Consider the following 21,382-nt stretch of genomic DNA (forward strand, 5'->3'; position numbering starts at 1 on the left):
AAGTTGAAGTTTTCTTCTCTTCAAGACTCCTATGAGGAGCTAAAGACTTCACATGAGAATCTCAAAGAAACTCATGAGAAGCTTGAGGAAGCTCACAATGCCCTACTTAATCATGAAAGAAAAGCAACATTGAGCATTGGTGTGAGTTGTGACTTAATTGATGATAAACCTTGTGGTTCTAGTTCTACTAGCTCTTTTTGCACCAAAATTGATGACTCGTCTTGCAATGAATCTCTCATTATGGAAAATGATTTGTTAAAGAAAGAGGTTACTTGCTTGACTAATGATTTGAGAAAGTGCTATGATAGTAGAGCCATGTTTAATCATTGTTGGGCAAGTCAAAACTTCACCTTGAACAAGCAAGGGTTTGGATATATTCCTAAGAAAGGGAAGAAGGCTTTTGTGCAAACCAATACTACCTTTGTGAAGAGTAGTGGTAAGTCATATTGTGAAAAATGCAAGAAGGTTGGTCATGTTGAGAAGAATTGCACCAACATAAAAGTCATATCCTTTGATTCAAGTTACATTCTTATGAGAAATTCAAATGACAATGTTAGTGCAAAATTTGTTGGAATACCTATAGATGGTGCTAAAAAGAATACCAATTGGGTACCAAAAGTCTTGGTCACTAACGTTGAAGGACCCAAGAAAATTTGGGTACCTAAAAAGGTTATCTCTTTGTTGTAGGTAAACTACAAGTCCGGAGGAAGACATTGGGTACTTGATAGTGGATGCACTCAACACATGACCGGAGATCCAATGATGTTTTCCTCTCTAGATGAAAATGTGGATGGCTATAGTGATATTATCTTTGGTGACAATAGCCTAGGCAAAGTCAAAGGAGTTGGTACAATTTCAATCTCAAGTGATCATTCTCTTTCAAAAGTTTTGTTGGTTGATTCTCTCAAGTTTAATCTCTTAGCGGTCACTCAACTTTGTGATTTTGGATATAAGTGTAGTTTCACTAAAGATGATGTTGTAGTGACTAGCTTGGATGGAAAAAATCACATCTTTACGGGATTTAGATATGAGGATGTATATCTTGTGGATTTTGCCACTAAAGAGGCCAACTTGTCTACATGTTTGTTCACTCAATCATCTTTAGGTTGGTTATGGCATAGAAGAATTGGTCATGTTGGCATGAAACAACTCAACCGTCTCATAAAGCATGATTTAGTAGTTGGTTTGAAGAATGTGAAGTTTGAGAAAGATAAGTTATGTAGTGCATGTCAAGCCGGGAAGCAAGTTGCAAATGCACATCCAACTAAGAGTGTCATGTCAACCGAGAGACCATTGGAATTATTGCATATTGATTTATTTGGTCCTACTACTTATAGAAGTATTGGTGGAAATTGCTATTGTCTTGTGGTAGTGGATGATTACTCAAGGTATACTTGGGTTTTCTTTCTTCATGACAAAGCCGATACTTATGTCATATTCAAAAATTCTTGACAACGGCCGAAAATGAATTTGAACTCAAGGTGAAAAAAGTGAGGAGTGACAACGGAAGTGAATTTAAAAACACAAGAGTTGAAGAATGGTGTGATGAGAAAGGAATCAAACATGAATTTTCAACCAAGTACACTCCGAAACAAAATGGTCTTGTTGAGCGGAAAAATAGAACCTTGATTGATATGGCAAGATCAATGCTCTCCGAGTACAATGTTTCCGATAGCTTTTGGGCCGAAGCAATCAACACGGCTTGCCATGCGTCAAATAGATTGTATTGCCATAGATTTCATAACAAGACCCCGTATGAGTTGCTCATTGGAAGGAAACCAAATATATCATATTTTAGAGTGTTTGGTTGCAAATGCTATATTCTCAAGAAGGGAACTCGGTTGTCAAAGTTCCAAAGCAAATGTGATGAGGGTTTTCTTCTCGGGTATTCATCTTGTAGCAAGGCTTATCGGGTCTACAACAAAACACATGGTATTGTTGAAGAAGCATATGATGTTGAATTTGATGAAACAAATGGGTCTCATAATGAACAAGAAAATCTTGATGATGTGAGAAGTGATGGTTTAAGAAATGCAATGAAAAATATGTCAATTGGTGATGTTAGACCAAGAGAAGAAGATGAAAGTGATGATGGTAATTCTATCTCTATTAGAGTTAATCCTTCAACCTCTATTTCAAATAATCAAGCACAACAAATAGTACAAGATTCTAGTAACGATGATTCTCAAGTACAAGATCAAGTTGGTTCATCAAGTACACCTTCTCCATCAACTCAAGAACACATCGCTCTTCAAAGAACTCATCATATTCTTGCAAAGGATCACCCCGTGGATCAAATCATGGGTGATATTAGTAAGGGTGTCCAAACTCGATCTCGCATTGCTTCATTTTGTGAACATTACTCTTTTGTATATTTTCTTGAACCTAACCGTGTAGATGATGCATTGAGAGATCCGGATTGGGTGAATGCTATGCATGAAGAATTGAATAATTTCACCCGTAATCAAGTTTGGGACCTAGTTGAGAGGCCTAGAAATTATAATGTTATTGGCACTAAATGGGTTTTTAGAAACAAGCAAAATGAAGATGGAATGGTTGTGAGAAACAAAACAAGATTGGTGGCTCAAGGCTTCACTCAAGTAGAAGGTTTGGATTTCGGTGAAACGTTTGCCCCCGTTGCTAGACTAGAAGCTATTAGAATCTTATTAGCTTATGCTTGCTCTCACAACATAAAACTTTTTCAAATGGATGTGAAAAGTGCTTTCTTAAATGGCAAGATTAGTGAAATTGTTTTTGTTGAGCAACCTCCCGGTTTTGAAGATCCCAAGAAGCCAAATCATGTATATAAGCTCTCTAAAGCTCTTTATAGTTTGAAGCAAGCTCCACGAGCTTGGTATGAAAGATTGAGAGACTTTCTTATTTCCAAGGGATTCAAAATTGGTAAGGTTGACACTACCTTGTTCACTAAAACCATTGGTAAGAATTTGTTTGTTTGTCAAATTTATGTTGATGACATTATCTTTGGTTCAACTAACCCAAGTTTTTGTGAAGAATTTGGTGAAATGATGTCTAGGGAATTTGAGATGTCCATGATCGGTGAATTGAGTTTCTTTCTTGGACTTCAAATCAAGTCAATCAAAATATGTGAAGGATATCTTGAAGAAATTTGGTATGGAAGATGCAAAACCAATCAAGACTCCTATGGCCACAAATGGACATCTCCACCTAGATGAGGGAGGTAATCCGGTTGATCAAAAGCTTTACCGTTCTATGATTGGTAGTTTGCTCTATTTGACCGCATCTAGGCCAGATATCATGTTTAGTGTTTGCATATATGCACGATTTCAAGCCGCACCTAGAGAATGTCATTTGACCGCCGTCAAAAAGATTTTGAGATACTTGAAATACACTCCTAATATTGGTTTATGGTATCCCAAGGGTGCTCACTTTGATTTGGTTGGATTCTCGGATTCCGATTATGCGGGGTGCAAGGTTGATAGGAAGAGCACTTCCGGTGGTTGTCAATTTCTTGGAAGGTCTCTTGTCTCTTGGTCTTCAAAGAAACAAAACTCCGTGGCTCTCTCAACCGCGGAAGCGGAATATATTTCGGCCGGAAGTTGTTGTGCACAATTGTTGTGGATGAAGCAAACTCTTCTTGACTATGGTGTGAAATTTGATGAAATCCTCTTGTTGTGTGATAATGAAAGTGCCGTGAAGATTGCTACTAATCCGGTTCAACATTCAAGAACCAAGCATATTGATATCCACCATCATTTTCTTAGAGATCATGTGAACAAGGGTGATATCAAGATTGATGGTATTGGCACAGATGATCAATTAGCCGACATATTTACTAAGCCCTTGGATGAATCTCGGTTTTGCAAATTGAGAAATGAGTTGAACATCATTGACTTCTCAAATATGGCTTGAAAACTAGCACATGTGGCATATGGTTCTTCCATGTTTTTCTTTGTTTCATTTTTCTGAATTTTTGAGGAATTTTTGAGCCGTTTATGACTTTACATGATTTCACTCGATTTATTTTTGAATTTTTATTATAACTTGCTCATATGAGAGTTTGGAAGGTTTTCATGCAAAATTTGAGATTTTTAGATTTTTATATGAGCAATGATCCCATATTGAAGTTGGAATTGTCAAAATTGGCAAGAATCTGAACAGATTGATATTTGGTACCGCGGACGGTCCGCGGGTAAGAGGCGGACGGTCCGCCGGTCATGAGAGTTGTTCACCAGAGGCACTGCAACTTATTTTGGGCTGCAGAAATTTTGAAGCGGACTGTCCGCGGGTAAGAGGCGGACTGTCCGCGGGTCATGTGAACTGATCACCAGAGGGACTTCAAAGTTATTTTGGGTCGCAGTGTTAAGAAGCGGACGGTCCGCGGGTGAGGGGCGGACGGTCCGCCAGTCATCAGGTTTGATCACCACAGGCTCTGCAGAGTTGATTTCAGCAGTAAAATTTCAACGCGGACAGTGCGCCTGTATGTCGCGGACGGTCCGCCACTGGACAGAAAGATGGGGCCGACCAGACTTGGCTTATATTAGGATGTCTCTTTCTCTCCTCTCACCAACCCGAGACATTCTCTCCAAAAGCTCTCTCTCTTTCTCTATCAAGCACGTGGGGAAGACTTCAAGGTCAAGGATTTTTGGCGTGATTCGTGGACAGTCCGAGCACATCCCCGGACTATTATCGAGATTCTTCATCATGTCCTCTCGGTATTTCGACGAATCCCTAACTCTTGTTCTTGGATTCTTCATTGGAAAGAGTTAGGGTTAGTTGCTCCGATCTATTTTTGGGCCATGGATTCTTGCAAATAGTTGGGGCACTTTGTTCCTAGTGATGAGGAGATGGTGTAGTTTTAATTCGGTTGGTGGATTTGAATCTAAACTCATATTGTAGATGAATCAAATGTTGGGGCGACTGCTGTGTTCATGCGCTGAACAGATGAGTCACGGACGGTCCGCGGTCAGTAGGCGGACGGTCCGCTTCTGCAAGCGGACGGTCCGCTAGTGTCACGCGGACGGTCCGCCAGTGGCAATTTTTTTCAGCAAGATTCAGAATTGACTTATATGATTATGGATTGGAACTCTTAATTTTGTCATTGTTCTTATGGTCAATTCTTGATCTCAGACCACCTCGGAAAATTCTCAAGGCATTCACATCAAAAATCAAGAAGGCTGGGACATCAAAAAGGCAAAGAGACGGTGATAACTCCGATGACTCGGACTATGATCCTAATCCTAGTGAGATGGCCGCAGCATCCTCAGTTGGTGGTGTTGGTGATGAATCTTCAGAGGAGGAATTTGAGGATTTTGAAGATGATGTTACTGTTTTGATGGGGTTAGATCTTCCTAGCCGACAGTGGACTGCTGAGAGCTATGCAAATGCTAGAGCGGTGAATCAGTTCGACATGCCCTGTGACACCAACATCCTCTTTTTCAGAACCAAGGTACAACAAGATGCTTACTTCGGTCATTTAGTCAAGAAGACTGTGTTCAAACATCAAACCATTGACCTGGGGTATATGAGATCACATCCGGTCATGACTGATCTAGTGGACAGATTTGAGGAAATGGGGTTAGCAAATTTTCTGCAACATAGATGTGATTGGAATGAAACAGTCATACGCCAGTTCTATGCCACTCTAGAGATTGATATGGTAGCTGGCATATTTAGATGGTCCACTGGGAAAAGAACATATTTTGCCATATTTGCTCAGTTTGCTGCAGCTAATCAGTTGGACTATGATTTCATCACTAGTGAGCAAAGCATGAATGTAGTCTTGGAAAATCCTCTAGATGAGAATGACTACCCCATGTACTACGAGCCGGCACATCTTGGTATAGCCAGAAACTTTGGGGGAACTCAGGGTATGAGGCATCATCCTGCAGTAATCAATAAAATTGCAAGAGTCACATTCATGCCTAAGAGTGGAAACAAGGACAAGGTTAGAGGGCTCTATTGGAATGTGATCTCTCATATCATGAATAGGAATCAAATTGATGTCATTGCTCTCATTATGGATCAGCTTGCAGATTTAAAGCTCAATATGGAGATGAACTTATACTTTGCTCCATACATTATGTCCATCATCAAGGCAACGACCTCTTTCAGAGGCATATGTGAGTGCAAGCATACTCCTTTTAGGCCCTTCAAGAACGATCATGCTTTTCTTATGAGGCCGTTGACACCTTTCCCTGGAGATGCTGAAGCACAGGGGCATGGTGGTGATGAAGATAGTGACGATGATGCTCACATAGGAGCAGCTGCAGCTCAGCATGACATGCCACCACCACCCCCTCCCGTACAGCAGCAGTGGGCTCCTCTAGCTGGCTATTTTGATCCGTATTTTACATCCATGCAGGAAAATCTCTCCTCTCAGATTGCCGGGTTGACTAGTTAGATGCAGAGTCAGATGGATCTCAACTTCCAGAACATGCAGCAGCAGATGTTCCAGCCCATGATGGCTCAGATGCAGGGTGTTCAGGAGAGTTTACACTCAGATATTGCAGCTCTTGACTCCCGTTTTGAGGATTTGCCTTCGTCTGAGCAGTTTGAGCAGCTCGAGCATAGGCAGCAGCATTTAGAGCAGCGCTTTGACACCTTCAGCACAGCCTTCACTAGGTTTTCTGACCACTTCTACTCAGTATTCCCGGCTCCAGTGCCGCCTCCAGAGTTCTACCCGCACTAGCCGTTCTATCCACCGCCTCCTCCTCCACCGCTGATGGTTTGATCCTTTTGGAAATTGATGCCAAAGGGGGAGAAGGAGCTTTGGAGTGCTTTGATCAAGGGGGAGCTCATGGATTTCTCATGGAACTCATTCGCTTTTGCTTCCGCTTGCCACTAATATTTTAATTTGTGTTGAACTCTATTGGATGGACTTATGTTTTATATCTTGCGTGGATTTGGCTTGTCATTTGTGATGAACTATGTTGATGTATGCTACTTCTATTTACTTATGTTAATCTTGTGGTTGAGAGGCTAGGGTAATCAAGCTAAAATTCATGTCATATATATTGTGTATCTTGCATGCCTCAATTTCCACTTGTAGGAAAAACTCCGTCAAAATGTTCATATATAAATATGTGTGCTCTGGATATTCATTCAAATTTATATGCACATATCAAGGGGGAGTTCTCTCTACTCATCGAACTTGGTGAACTTATTCATACAATATTCTAAAATTTTCAAGAAAAATGAGTAAGTTTTTCCAAAGTTCAATTTCAAGTTCACCTTATGCCTAGCGTATGAAGTTGACTTGAACACTTTTATCACTCCAAAACTTAGTGTTGTCATCAATTACCAAAAAGGGGGAGATTGAAAGCATCTAGGCCCCTAATTCGTGTTTTGGTAATTAATGACAACTGTTTGTGGATTAACAATTCTTTTTGAGAAAATGAGTATAGGTTGATCCACGGATGAATGAGAGTTATTTACGAACGTGTGGATTTTTGGAGACGATGAGAAAAGTTTGGGCTCAAGGCAAAGGTATAAAATAGGGTCTTTTGAATTTTACCGGTCACAAGGTGTTTAGTGGATGATAAGTGACCGGATTTGTTGGATAGATAGCCGTACTATCAAGAGGGGTCATGTATTCGTGCTTGACGGGTCTCTAGTGCCATTTTGCTCAAAATATCTAAGTGCATGCATGAGGGCTAACTACGATTTGCCGGGTTTTGAAAAAGAACATGTTTGAGTGCTAACTGCTCAGGCGCGGACGGTCCGCCCCTTGGGTGCGGACGGTCCGCTACCGTTTCAGAAGGCTTAGTGGAAATATCTTGTGGCTGGCGGACGGTCCGGCTCTCCTGGGCGGACGGTCCGCCACTCTAACTCTCCTTCGTTCCAGAAAGTGTGTTCTCTGGTCTGTCTAAATAGTCTGGTCCGCGGACGGTCCGCCGCTGGGGCGCGGACGGTCCGCAGGCTCTCTGATAACTTGATCCAGAAACATTGCTGTCTCTGCCCGTTCTTCTAGGATGAACGGCGGACGGTCCGCTACTTGGGGGCGGACGGTCCGCGGGCTAATTTCTGGTCTGTTCCAGAGACTGTCATGTCTCTGGAGTTGTGGAACTCCTAACTGCGGACGGTCCGCCGCTTGGGCGCGGACGGTCCGCTAGGACTGTAACGGCTAGTTCTGACACGCATTTAATGCTCTCTAACTCTCTGGTTTATAACGGCGGACAGTCCGGTTTTTGAAACCGGACGGTCCGCGATCTCGCAGAAAAGACTGTAACGGCTAGTTTTTGATGGGATGTCTATATATACCCAATGCCCGGCCTTTGGCTCTCTCTCTTGGCCATTTGGACTGTATTCTTGACCCTCTAGTGCTAAGACATCCCTCTCTCACACACACTTGTTAAGGATTTGCATTTTTGAGAGTGAGAGTGCTTCCTAGTGCATTGCATCAAGAGTTTGAGCTTTGTGGCACTAGGGAATCTTCAAGCAAGGATCATTAGCTTGTTACTCTTGGGAGTTGCCGCTCTCTAGACGGCTTGGAGAAGGTGATTTCGTGGAGCTTCTTGAAGGAGATTGTTGAGAAGCCCCGATTTCGTTTGTGAGAGGTTTTGTGCTCACCTTGCCGGAGTGGTGAAGAGCAACTCTAGTGAAATCGAGGTGTGGAGCGGTTCCTTGTTTCTAGCCGGCTCAAGATCAAGAGGTTCTTGATAAGTGGAGCGGTTGATTCTTGGAATCCACCTCAACGTGGATTAGGGGTGACCGGCAAGTCATCGACACCACGGGATAAATTTTTGTGTCAAGCTTGGTTATCTTTCTTGCTCAATTTAATTGTTGTTTTATTTCGAGCAATTTACTTTACTAGAGCTTGAATTGTATTTTGTCACCCTAGGTTGCAAACCTTTCTAGAGATAGTAGTAGCTTGACATAGGGCTTTCTCTTGTTACTAACTAAATTTCTCTAGTGTTGTTGGTTTTAGTTTTAAACCGCCTATTCACCCCCCCTCTAGTCGGTGTTCTTGATCCTACACATCCAACCGAGTGTATCCTCACCGACTCCTCAAGAAAACTCCATATGAGCTCATCACCGGGAGAAAACCAAATATATCCTACTTTCGAGTCTTTGGTTGCAAATGCTTCATCTATAAGAAAAAAAGGCTCGGTAAGTTTGAGAGTAGATGTGATGAAGGTTTCTTTCTTGGTTATGCATCAAACTCCAAAGCATATAGAGTATTCAATCAAACCTCCGGGTTAGTTGAAGAAACATGTGATGTGGAGTTTGATGAATCTAATGGCTCCCAAGAGGAGGTTGTTGGCTATGAAAATGTAGGTGATGAAGAGATTGATGAAGCTTTGAAGAATATGTCCATTGGGGATATAAAGCCGGAAGAGGTGTATGAAGGCAATGATCAATGGGGAGGACCTTCCTCATCTACACCAAGCACCTCCACGGCACCCCAAGTGGATGAAGATCAAGAAAAAGTTGATCCACTACCTCAAGAAAATGTGTCAACGCCAACACCCCAAGTCCAAGAACAAGAAGAGCAAAATGTTCCACCACAAGCACAAGTCACCCATGATCCACCCCAACAAGCATCCACGCAAGTACCGCTAGTGAAGCATGGTCGCATCTCCAAGGATCATCCAATTGGTCAAATCATTGGTAGTCCTTCCAAAGGAAGGAAGCGCTTGAGGACTCGAATTGGGTGATGGCCATGCAAGAAGAATTGAACAATTTCACCCGCAATGAAGTTTGGGTCCTCGAAGCTCCTCCGAAAGACAAGAACATCATCGGCACAAAGTGAGTCTTTCGAAACAAGCAAGATGAACATGGGGTGGTAGTACGCAACAAAGCAAGACTTGTGGCAAAAGGGTTTTCTCAAGTCGAAGGTTTGGATTTTGGTGAAACTTTTACTCCGGTCGCAAGACTTGAAGCTATCCGTATTCTTCTTGCTTACTCTTCACATCATAACATTAAGTTATATCAAATGGATGTGAAAAGTGCATTCTTAAATGGCGTTATTAACGAACTTGGTTATGTTGAGCAACCTCCTGGGTTTGAAGATCCGAGGAATCCTAACCATGTTTATAGGTTGCACAAGGCACTCTATGGGCTCAAACAAGCTCCAAGGGCTTGGTATGAGAGGCTTCGTGACTTCCTAATCATGCAAGGCTTCAAGATCAGGAGGGTGGACACCACTTTGTTCACAGAAGACGTCAACGGGGATCTTTTCATTTGTCAAATTTATATTGACGATATTATCTTTGGCTCAACTAATAATTTGCTAAGCCATGAGTTTGCTACCATAATGTCTAGGGAATTCGAGATGTCCATGATTGGCGAGTTGACCTTCTTCCTTGGTTTTCAAGTCAAACAAATGAAGGAAGGGACATTCATCTATCAAGAAAAGTATACTAAAGATATCTTGAAGAAGTTCAAGATGGATGAGTGCAAGCCAATCAAGACACCCATGGCAACCAATGGGCATCTCGACTTGGATGTGGACGGTAAACCGGTTGATCAATCCCTCTATCGTTCTATGATAGGGTCTTTGCTTTACCTTACTGTATCTAGGCCCGATATAATGTTTAGTGTGTGCTTGTGTGCCCGCTTTCAAGCTAACCCAAAGGAATCACATTTTTCTGCTGTGAATAGGATCCTTCGGTATCTCAAGCACACCCCTAGCATAGGCTTGTGGTACCCCAAAGGCGCCAGCTTAGATCTCTTGGGATACTCGGATTCGGATTTTGCCGGAAGCCGTGTGGATCGCAAGAGTACCTCCGGGGGTTGCCACTTGCTTGGGCGTTCTCTAGTTTCTTGGTCGAGTAAGAAGCAAAATTCCGTGGCTTTGTCCACCGCGGAAGCGGAATATATAGCGGCCGGTGCATGTTGTGCCCAAATCCTATATATGAAGCAAACCCTTTTGGACTTTGGTGTGAAACTAGGTAGAATACCACTCCTTTGTGACAATGAAAGTGCCATAAAAATTGCCAAGAATCCGGTTCAACACTCTCGCACAAAGCACATTGATATTCGCCATCACTTCCTGCGTGATCACGAAGCCAAGGGGGACATTTCCCTTCAAGGTGTGAGATCCGAGGAGCAATTGGCGGATATTTTCACAAAACCTTTAGACGAGAGCACTTTTGTTAGGCTAAGGAATGAGCTTAATGTGTTAGATGCGGCAAACGTCATGTGAGTTGCCATGTCATATAGAAAAATGCATACATATAGGACACTTGTCTAACCATGGTAAGATAGTGATGAGCAAGGGTTTAGCTAGAGGTGGTGGTCCACTTGTTTTCCTCTAGGCTTGTAGAAAGGCTCATCATGAAGAAGCTTCCCGTGGGTTCAAACTTGACAAGTAGAATTTAAATTATTGCTATGCATTTCTTGTCATATAGATGTGCACTTCATGTTTACCTTACTTTCGCATGTGGTTGTAGCTTGCATTATGATTGCATGCGTAAGGGTTACAAAGGAGGTCACTTGATGAAAATGAGACTTGTTTCATTTACAAGATCTTAATTCATGAAAAGTGAAAAGAGTAAAGTGTTAGGTGCGCTATTGCCTAATGAGCAATGTCATGATGAGTTTGAAGTCTTCCTTCTTCAATATTCCTATGACATGGCTCATACATTTTATTTGGCGCTTTGTCTCTCTTGCGGCTTTTCCTTGTGTTTGAAAAGAAAAATTATCTAAGCTAGTGAGTTATCCTATTTGCTTTGAGGGGTAAAGTCGCCTATGCAAGTCCATTAACTTGAGTTTATTTGAATTTTATAAGTTTATTGGACTTAGCATAGAAGAGTGAGCTTAGTGAGGGTTTTTGGCTTCACCGGTTATACCGACGCTCAATGGATCTTTACTCATCGGTTTAACCGGTGTTACTAAGTTTCAGCATCAGCTCAGTCAATTCAAGTGTTCAACCGGTATATACAAATTATGGAGCATCGGATCAACCGGTAAACATATCACAGATCTGACCCAGTAATCAACCGGCGTTTGTGTCGTTCAACCGGCGAGTTCATTTATCGGATCATCGGTTCAACCGGCGTTCAGATGCAGATTTGGTGGAATCTCGGGTAAACTACACCGACGCAATCAACCGGCGTTCGAACCCTAAGCATCGGATCAACCGGCGATAAGAAAATCTGCGGGGTCCACCTGTCATATAACTCTCTTGCCCGCTCACAGCCGCCCGCTTGTCTTCGCTTTCTGTCGCCCCCTCGCCTTCGCCGTCGCCTACGCCCCGCGCCGCCTTGTGCCGCCCGTGCGCGCCGCCGTCCGCCGCCCGCGCGCCTTGCACCGCCACCCGCGTCGCCGCCCGCGCGCCGTCTGCACCGCCACCGCGCCGCCGCCCGCGCGCCTTCTACGCCGCCACCGCGCCGCCGCCCGCGCGCATTCTGCGCCGCCCCGAACGCCTTTCACCGCCACCGCGCCAGCGTCTTGCGCCGCACGCATGCCACTGCGTCGCCCTCGCGCATCCACGCCTCGCACGCCAAGTGTTCGGTGTTTTGCCCGAACCATCGCGCTCGCCCTAGCTCGCAACGCCGCGTCCTAGTCACTCTCAGTTGTCGGGATGGGTCGTGAGAAGAGGAAAGGGAAGGAGATTGTGGTCGAGGAGCCCGCTCGCAAGCGGACTCATGCAGCGAGAGAGGTCGAGAGGGCCGAGATGGTGGCCAAGGCTGCAGAGGAGCAGGCATCAGGCCGTGCTCGCCCGTTCGCGATCAGGGATACGCCAGCCAGGGGCAGAGGTCGAGGTCGAGGTATGGGCAGAGTCAGAGGTGCCAGGGCCACCAGAGCCACGACTGCGGTAGCAGCAGCAGAGTCAGATCAGTCACTTTCAGCTGCAGAGTCAGATTCAGATACAGAGGCAGAGCAGTCTGAGCAGTCACAGAGGCAGGGCACACAGGAGTCACCGACTCTACGACGTTCTGGCCGCACTCGGCAGACGTCCCCAGCAAGCCACACTTCACCAGCGATCGAGCGTCACACTGGACCGAGGACGCGAGGAGGTCACCAGCCACAGGAGCCTCGCAGGTCCGCAGCAGCAGCAGCAGCTCGTAGAGCAGAGGCCCTAGCGGCCGAGCGCGCAGTGTTCCGCATGGACACTGTTGTGCGTCTGGAGCCAGGTGTGCTGCTCCAGAACTTGACCAAGGCCAATGCGGCAAAGGTCAAGAGGCTCAGGTGGAGTGTTCAGGAGGAGGACTGGTTTCCCGTGACCCGTGACAGCAGGGTCGACCGTAGGTTCTGGACGCTTCTTCAGGCCAGTTTCTACGAGACTTACCAGAGGCGGGGCCACAGGATCTTTCCGCACAGAGTGCTAGATTGGGTGTTTCTGAGGACAGCCGCAGGGGGAGCAGACGTTAGAGAGCACTTCGCTCACTTCAGGGGCCTGCCCAGGTTACTCGAGATTGAGCGGAACAAATACATCGAGGACTGGGTTAGAGTTTTCTATGCCACAGCTTGGATAGCCCCATAGCACAGAGCAGTACACTTCATGTTTGGAGGCCAGGTCTTTGGTCTGTCCAGGGCGACATTAGCAGGGATTCTCGGAGTTGACTTGGTCGACGTCTCCCTGCACGAGATGGTTTACGGAGATGCAGATCCACCGCGCAGAGCCATGATTGGCTGGATTGCACCTTCTCACGAGGCGATCTCTCAGTGTTTCCGCCAGTCGTTCCCTGCCTCCTACGCCAGAGTTCCCAGCCTGCTGACCCCAGAGGCATACGCAGTTCATATGGCACTCCGGAGGACTCTGCTACCGAGGAGTGGCTACCCAGAGGGGTTCACAGGTCTGCAGCAGCTCCTGCTTCTACACATCCTTACTCACGAGCAGTTTGACATAGTTGACTTCATCTTGGCTGAGATCGAGGATGTTATCACTGACGGGATGGGTGTTGTGCGTCAGTTTCCATATGCTCACTGGATCAGCTATATCTGCTCTATGATTGTACCAGCTGAGTCACCCGTCAGTGCAGTCTACCGTCAGGACGAGGTTCCATGGTTCCCAGTCTACCGTCCGACAGCACCACAGGACCGGAGGAGAGGCAGACGGGCCGATAGTGCTGCCATGGCACAGTTGTCACCCGAGGCACAGGCTCGTGTGGCACAGGAGGACGAGGCACTGCTAGCCGCCGAGGCACAGCTTCCCGGAGGAGAGGATGAGATTCACTGGTCTGAGATTGAGTCAGACTCCTCCGAGGACGAGGAGTACTTCCCTGCACCAGCCCCAGCTAGTCACGACCACGAGGCAGGAGGGTCCAGAGAGCCAGCCCCAGAGTCAGCCGCTGCTGCTACAGTTTCAGAGTCCCAGGTGTCTCAGCCGTCTGAGCTCACCGCACTTCTACAGCAGCTCGTGACTCAGCAGAGAGAGGATCGGCTTGCACAGGAGGAGGCCAGGAGAGCCCATGAGGCTCAGCTTGCTGCCATACAGAGGGAGGCCACCCGAGAGCGGGCCGCGACCGAGGAGCGTTTTGTCGGGTTTATTGATAGAGTATCTCAGAGGACAGACGCTCAGTTCCAGCAGATGCAGCAGGGCATGATGGCGATGTTCGGGATGATCTCACAGCTTTACTCTCACACCGGACTCACCCTGCAGCAGCCAGGACAGCCAGGCCTTCAGGGTGTTGGAGCACCTCCGCTTGCCGTTACACCAGCTCCAGCCCCTACTGCAGCTCCAGCTACCTCAGCGACTCCGGAGACCACGTTCTCGATGTCCGCACTACTTGGGTCTGCGGGTCGTCCATTCTTCTCACCACTGCCAGCGACTTCACTCTTCCAGGAGTCACCTCCAGCAGTGCAGACAGTCGGCCTCCCCGTCATACCACAGACACTACCTTCAGGGGGAGGAGGAGAGGGTTCCTTGCTTCAGCAGTCGACACAGCCGGCAGCTTCAGCACTTACTACTTCAGATGTTGACACATCTTCTGCTGAGCCGGTCACTACTTCCACGGACCCTCTTCTAGGCAGTGCCAGCACGAGAGCCTCGACGACAGCTACACCTCCAGTTAGTTCAGCCCCAGCAGGCAGTTCTGACCAGCAGCTCCCGTCCATCACCGAGGATCCACCGTCCGACGATGACGACGATGATGACCCGGACCATTTCCTCGCCGTACCGCGACAGCCGGATCAGTAGCTCGCCTCTTTTGGTGCTTTGATGCCAAAGGGGGAGAGGGAGTTGGAGTCAGGGGGAGGGTAGAGTTAGAGAGAGCTCATAGTTATCAGGACTTTGATGTTTTGTATGTTTTGTATCACATTTGGTGTTAATTCATGGATATGTACATTTGTCACTTGAGTATGCTGTGGTTTGAGACATATCTATGGATTTCGTTTGAGCCGTTGAGCTCTTTGGTTCCTTTCTTTCGAGTTTGCTTGTGTTTATTCTTGCCCTATCTTTCATGCTCTCTCGTTATTTATGTTTGTGTTGTCATCAATCACCAAAAAGGGGGAGATTGTAAGCATCTAGGTCCTCAAGGTATGTTTCGGTGATTAATGACAACCATTATTGTGACTAATGAGTTTGTGCAGCTTAATAGATCATTATCGCTCATTTGGTCATAAGTCAAAAGAGGCCCCTAATTTTCGTTATTCAAAAAAGGCGATCTCGGCATTCAACTCAATTATATGTCAAGACTAAGGATCTTTCTAGTCCTAAGTGTCATAAGGTTGAGAAGGACACTTAGGTTAGTATAGGTTTTACAGTTTTGTAGTGATCGCACTATTAAGAGGGGTTAAGGCTAAGTAACTTGAGCATGGACATGGTCATTTGAAAATGGATGCACACAATGGTCACTCAGGTTTCTAGAAGCTCAAATAAGTGGTTCTCAACTTATATCTCAAGAATATTTGGATTTCATTCAAAACTCAAATCAGAAAAGGCAAAATCAGAAAAAATCCTTAACACCAGTTTAACCGACGCTCTCACTTTTCTATATGTCGGTTAAACGAAGTAAGCAGAGTCTGGACAAAGTCAATACACCGGTTAAACCGACGTGTTTGAATTTAACGTCGGTGCATTTGTCCAGAGTTGGTTTTTCCAGGGTCTTTCAAGCTCTATACACCGGTTAAACCGACGATGTTTGAAATGAGACGTCGGTGCAGTTGTCCAGAGACTTGGTTTTTTAGTTGATCAGTAGACAACTACACTCACCGGTGAAACCGATGATACGTCGGTTAATCTACCCAAGTTGTAACGGCTAGTTTTCAGAAGGGGCAGTTTACATTCATCGTTTAAAACGACGATGACTATTGGAGGTACATTGGATTAACCGGCGCTACGCAGCTTTCTGGCAGCTTTTGCTCCAACGGCTCTATTCGTGTGAACTGCCTATATATATATACCCCTCCAATGGGTCATTTTGCTACTCTTGACACCAGGCAACATCCAAATACTCATACTATAGTCAAGAGCCACCTTGAGCTTCATCATTTCACATTCTTGTTCATTCAATCAATCAAGAAGCAAGATTAAGGACTTGAGTAGAGAGAAGCTTGTGTGCATCCGTTCTTGGTGATCGGTTCTTGCTCAAGTGAAGGCCTTAGCTTGTTACTCTTGGTGATTGGCATCACCTAGGCGATCTTGGTGATCGAGGTGTTTCTCGCGGAGCTTGCCAAGGATTGTGGGAGCCCGGAGAAGAAGATTGTACGTGGCTTGATCTCCACCACGCCGGGATGGTGAACGGAGACTCTTAGTGAGCGCCCTTGTCTCCATGACTTGGGAGGTGACAAGACTCTTTGTGAGTGTCACAACATGGATTAGGGGTGTGTGCCAACACATCGATACCACGGGAAAAAATCCGGTTGTCTCTTGTCCACTCTCTTTATTCAAGCATTTTCTTTCATGTAATTTACTCATGTGCTTGACTTAGAGATCATATCTTTGCTCTACCTTGCTAAGCTTTACTTCTCTTTTTATCTCTCTTAGCTTGTGTTGGTAGCTTAGTTAACCGGTTGGTGAATTGGTGCCTTACTGGCATTGCATAGGTTAAGGTTGCTTTTCTTTATTTTAGAAATTGAAAAAGGCCCAATTCACCCCACCTCTTGGTCCATCGATCCTTACACTAAAATAGAATAATCTAGGCCTCAAATATAAATAAGCAGAACAACATATACAAAATATGTAAATAGACAGAAGTCTGGGGGCCTTTTTGCAATGCTGCAAAGGAGGGAAAGGGGTTGGCTCGGTGCTGTGCAGCCGGCTCGTCTTGTCGGCTCCGGCCTGTAGGCGGCTCGGCTGCTGCGGTCCATCCTTGCTTGGCTTGCCTTGGCCTGCGGGCGGTCGGGTGCCTGGTTGGCGGTCGGCCCAAGCCAGCCCAGCCGAGGGTGGCCCGTATAAAGGGCCTGGCGGGGGAGCGATTAGGGTTGAAAACCCTAAGCTGCCGCCTCCTCTTGAGACGACGCTGCCTGCCCGATGCGTCGCCGCTGGTGTGTGCCGCACTGCCCGCTGCAGCGCTGCCATCGCATCTTCCTTCCTGCGCTGTTGCTTCCTCTTCTTCCCTTATCCACTTGCCCTGTTGCCTCGGTTCGCCCCGAGTTCGCCGGCTGGTCAGTTCTCGGAGGAGAGCCCCAGGGCAGCGGGGCTCCATGTGCCATGCCATATCCCTGGTTGGCGGTCGATGGCCACCATACGGCCAAGGATGCGGGTGGGTGGAGGTGGCGGCGAGGATGCGGGAACTGCGGGCACCTCCCATGTCGCAGATGCGGCCTCTGCCGGTGGTGCGGCCATGGAGGGGCCACCAGCGTTGAAGAATAGGGGCGCATTCCGACGAGCCACCATTGTCCCAATGGTGAAGCTTGGGTGCGCCCCTGGAGCGGCGATTCCGTCGAACTGGGTATAGTGACGGTGCTAGGGCCGACCTGAGGGCTGAAGTCGACGTTGCCGGCCGCTGCCGAAGAGTTGGGGGTCAGGAATGACCCCGATGCCGAATGTGGTACAACCCGGACGGCGAAGGGGGAAGACTAGAGGGCGGCGAGGGTGCTCCTCTAGTGGCGTGGGCGTCGAAAGACGCTGTTCTGCTGGTGGCGTCGCCATTCTGGTACGCTCGGAGGAGTCACTGGTGGTGCTCCGTGAAGCTGCTGCAGCGGGTGTGGAGGGACCAGGCCACTAGCCTTGGTTCAGTGGTGGTGTCAGGCTTCCTCGTCGATGGCGAGGCATCCAGCAGCCACGTCCACCAGTGAAGAGTCGGCCTCGACCACCATTGATGCGATGGTGACAGTGGCAACATCGGCATCCGCTCATCTAGTGGTGGCGACCATGAAGCGGGAGGATGAGGAAACCATCATCGGTTGCAAAGAAACGTAAGAGTGCAGGATCCATTCTCACCCAGGGAGCGAGAGGCCTTCTGGCCTCTGTTTCTTGCTTTGCGCCCAGTGGAGAGTCGCGTGCGTGATAACGTGTTAGAGTGAAAAGTGAAGGAGAATGAAAGTGACTTGTATTGTTGTATTCCATTGATGGTGAACCATTGTTTATATACATGCCCAAGGGGCTAAAGGGCTGAAGGGACACACCCCTTCTGGTTGGCCCTTTCATGATTAGTAAGCTACTTAATGATATTATCAATCATTAACTGATTAATTAATTATAGAAATTGATCACTAATCTAATTTCTTCATAACACCTAGTGTTGGAGCAACGTCTTGGTATTTATGGCCTATTGAGTGGTGCAGCTCGCATTTGTTGAGTGGTTATTTTTTCATTTGTTGTTTTGCTCAATATATACTTCCATCTTCTTTTTAGTATAATCACCAGCTCTCCTGCCTAGTTGTTTTAAAAAAATAATCCTAAAACCCTAACTGATATGGAGACAACCCGATCATCCCGATATTCTTGGTGTATGAACACAGAACCACGTGGTGTGGTAAAAGGATAACTATTTTACCATCTAACATCATTTGACCAGCAAGCACAATCTTGATTGATTGATTGCCATTGACCCCTCGCTTCTCCGATGGAAGCGCAAGCGCAATTTTCGACATGGAGAAGCAAATAAGTAAATCAAATGATAATTTAAGTTTAAATTCACATGGGTGTACATCCCAAACTTATGTAGTACTTAGTTTATCAAAAAAGGAAACTTATATGGTGCCTAGGGCACCTGAAAATAAGGAATTGGACTCTTTACAGACTTTGGACCCAATTTGTCTTCGTTTTTCATTCTAAATTGGCACAACCAAGAGAAACCCAGGGCTGGACTCCATCTATCACATTGTAGCTAGGTGTGGTATGACAAGCAGTCTCAAATTCATAGTCTTTGCTGAACCTACCCACACACCAACCTGTCCATCACATCGAACATTCAGCCCCACTGAACACTCCGACAGCAAACCCGCATGTGACACCTTGGACTCACGTCCTTTCCATGGTGTATCCCACTAGTCTTCCATTATTCCAATCCGCAAGATATTAAGATCAGACCCGATCCAATCCGATTGAGGCCAAACTTTGTCATCAAGCGTGCAACATCCCTCGCGGCCATGGCGAGGCCGCACGTCGTGGTTGTGCCGTACCCGGGCTCCGGTAACATCAACCCGGCGCTGCAGGTCGCCAAGCTTCTGCACCGCCACGGCGCCTACGTCACCTTCGTCAACACCGAGCACAACCACCGGCTCTTGCGGGTCACCGAGGGCGCCGGCGCCGTGCGGGGCCGCGAGGGGTTCTGCTTCGAGACCATCCCGGACGGGCTCTCCAAGGCCGACCGCGGCAAGCAGGACTACAGCACCGGCCTCGCCGCGTCCATCACCGCCACCTGCGCCGCGCCCTTCCGGGCCCTCGTCGCGAGGCTCGACGGCGGCGGCGAGCCCGGCGTGCCGCGGGTCACGTGCGTGCTGGCCACGATGCTGATGAGCTTCGCGCTCGACGTAGCGCGGGAGATGGGCGTCCCGGCCGTGGCGTTCTGGACCGGCAGCGCCGCCTCGCTCATGGCCGACATGAGGCTCCGCGACCTCAGGGAGAGAGGCTACTTGCCACTCAAAGGTATCACCAATTCCAAGGCACGCACCACGTTTGTTAACCTCTGCTTTCACCATGCACAGACACTGATCGGTCGATTCGCCGAGCGTGCAGATGAGAGCTACTTGACCAACGGCTACCTCGAGACGACGGTCATCGATTGGATCCCCGGCATGCCGCCGATGAGCCTTGGCAGCTTCTCCAGCTTCCTCCGCACCGCGGACCCGGACGACTTCTGCCTCCACCTCATAGAGGCCGAGGCCAACAGCTGCGCCAAGGCCGGCGCGCTCATCCTCAACACCTTCGACGCCCTCGAGGCCGACGTCCTCGCCGCGCGCCGCGCCGAGTACCCGCGCATCTACACCATCGGGCCCCTGGGCTCCCTGCTCCGGCGTGGCGCCGCCGCCGCCGAAGACTCCACTGACGGTTCGTCCGGGCTGAGCCTGTGGAAGCAGGACGCCGGGTGCCTGGCGCGGCTGGACACGCAGGAGCCGCGCTCCGTCGTGTACGCCAACTTGGGCAGCAACACGGTGCTGTCGACGGAGCAGCTGGCAGAGTTCGCGCGGGGCCTCGCCGCGAGCGGCCACGACCTCGTCCGCTGCGGCGGCGGCGGCGGCAGCCTGGCCGCGCTGCCTCCCGTGTTCGCGGCCGAGGCGGCGGCGGGGCGGTGCCGCGTGACGGCGTGGTGCCCGCAGGAGGAGGTGCTGGGCACCCAGCTGTGGGCGGCTTCCTGACGCACAGCGGGTGGAACTCGACGTGCGAGATCATGGCCGCCGGCCTGCCGATGGCGTGCTGGCCGGTGTTCGCGGACCAGCACACCAACTGCAGGTACACCTGACCTGCGAAGCGTGGGGCGTCGGCGTCCGGCTGGACGCCGAGGTGAGGAGGGAGCAGGTCGCCGAGCGCGTCAGGGAGGTGATGGCGAGCGAGGAGATGCGGAGGAAAGCGGCGAGGTGGAAGGCGGAAGCGGCGGCGGCCGCCGGACCCGGCGGGTCGTCGTACGAGAACCTGCTGGCGATGGTGAGATCGCTCAGCAGCTCATCCGATTCGTCACAAGCCTGAAGAGCTTATCAGACTACGCTTCGATTAGTTGAGAAGCAAGATGCGTTGATCTGAAACGGCCGTGTGTGTTCCTCATTAACAAGAGGTTAAGAAATAATGGAGTACTTAATGGATTGGAGACTTGTTTCTTTTTTCCTTTCAAAACGGAAATCTGATCTCCACGGGAAGACACACTGTTCCTCATCACATGGGCCGAAATTTTTTATTCCCATGAGAAGACAGCGTCTACTGTTCCTGGCCAAATAGGCCGCAATTTCTGATGCCAAAGTCGGTATATGAAGTCCAACAATGGCGACGCAAAAAGATATAAAGGCCGCAATTTCCGATTTCCATGAGCAGACAGTACCTACGTGCACTCCATTGGTGCTCTGTTTTCCCATAGGCCATGCTGCCATGGCCATCCACTGTGTTGACTTGTAAATGCTCATGGGCCGGTATCAC

At 48.0% G+C, this 21,382-nt stretch overlaps 1 pseudogene; it reads left to right on the plus strand.

Moving 5' to 3' along the window:
- The first annotated feature begins 19,404 nt into the window (after positions 1 to 19,404).
- On the plus strand, positions 19,405 to 21,158 carry LOC112886853 (annotated as a pseudogene).
- Positions 21,159 to 21,382: the final 224 nt, after the last annotated feature.

The sequence above is a fragment of the Panicum hallii genome, chromosome 1 (genome assembly GCF_002211085.1).
Source record: "Panicum hallii strain FIL2 chromosome 1, PHallii_v3.1, whole genome shotgun sequence".
In the NCBI taxonomy this organism is placed as follows: domain Eukaryota; kingdom Viridiplantae; phylum Streptophyta; class Magnoliopsida; order Poales; family Poaceae; genus Panicum; species Panicum hallii.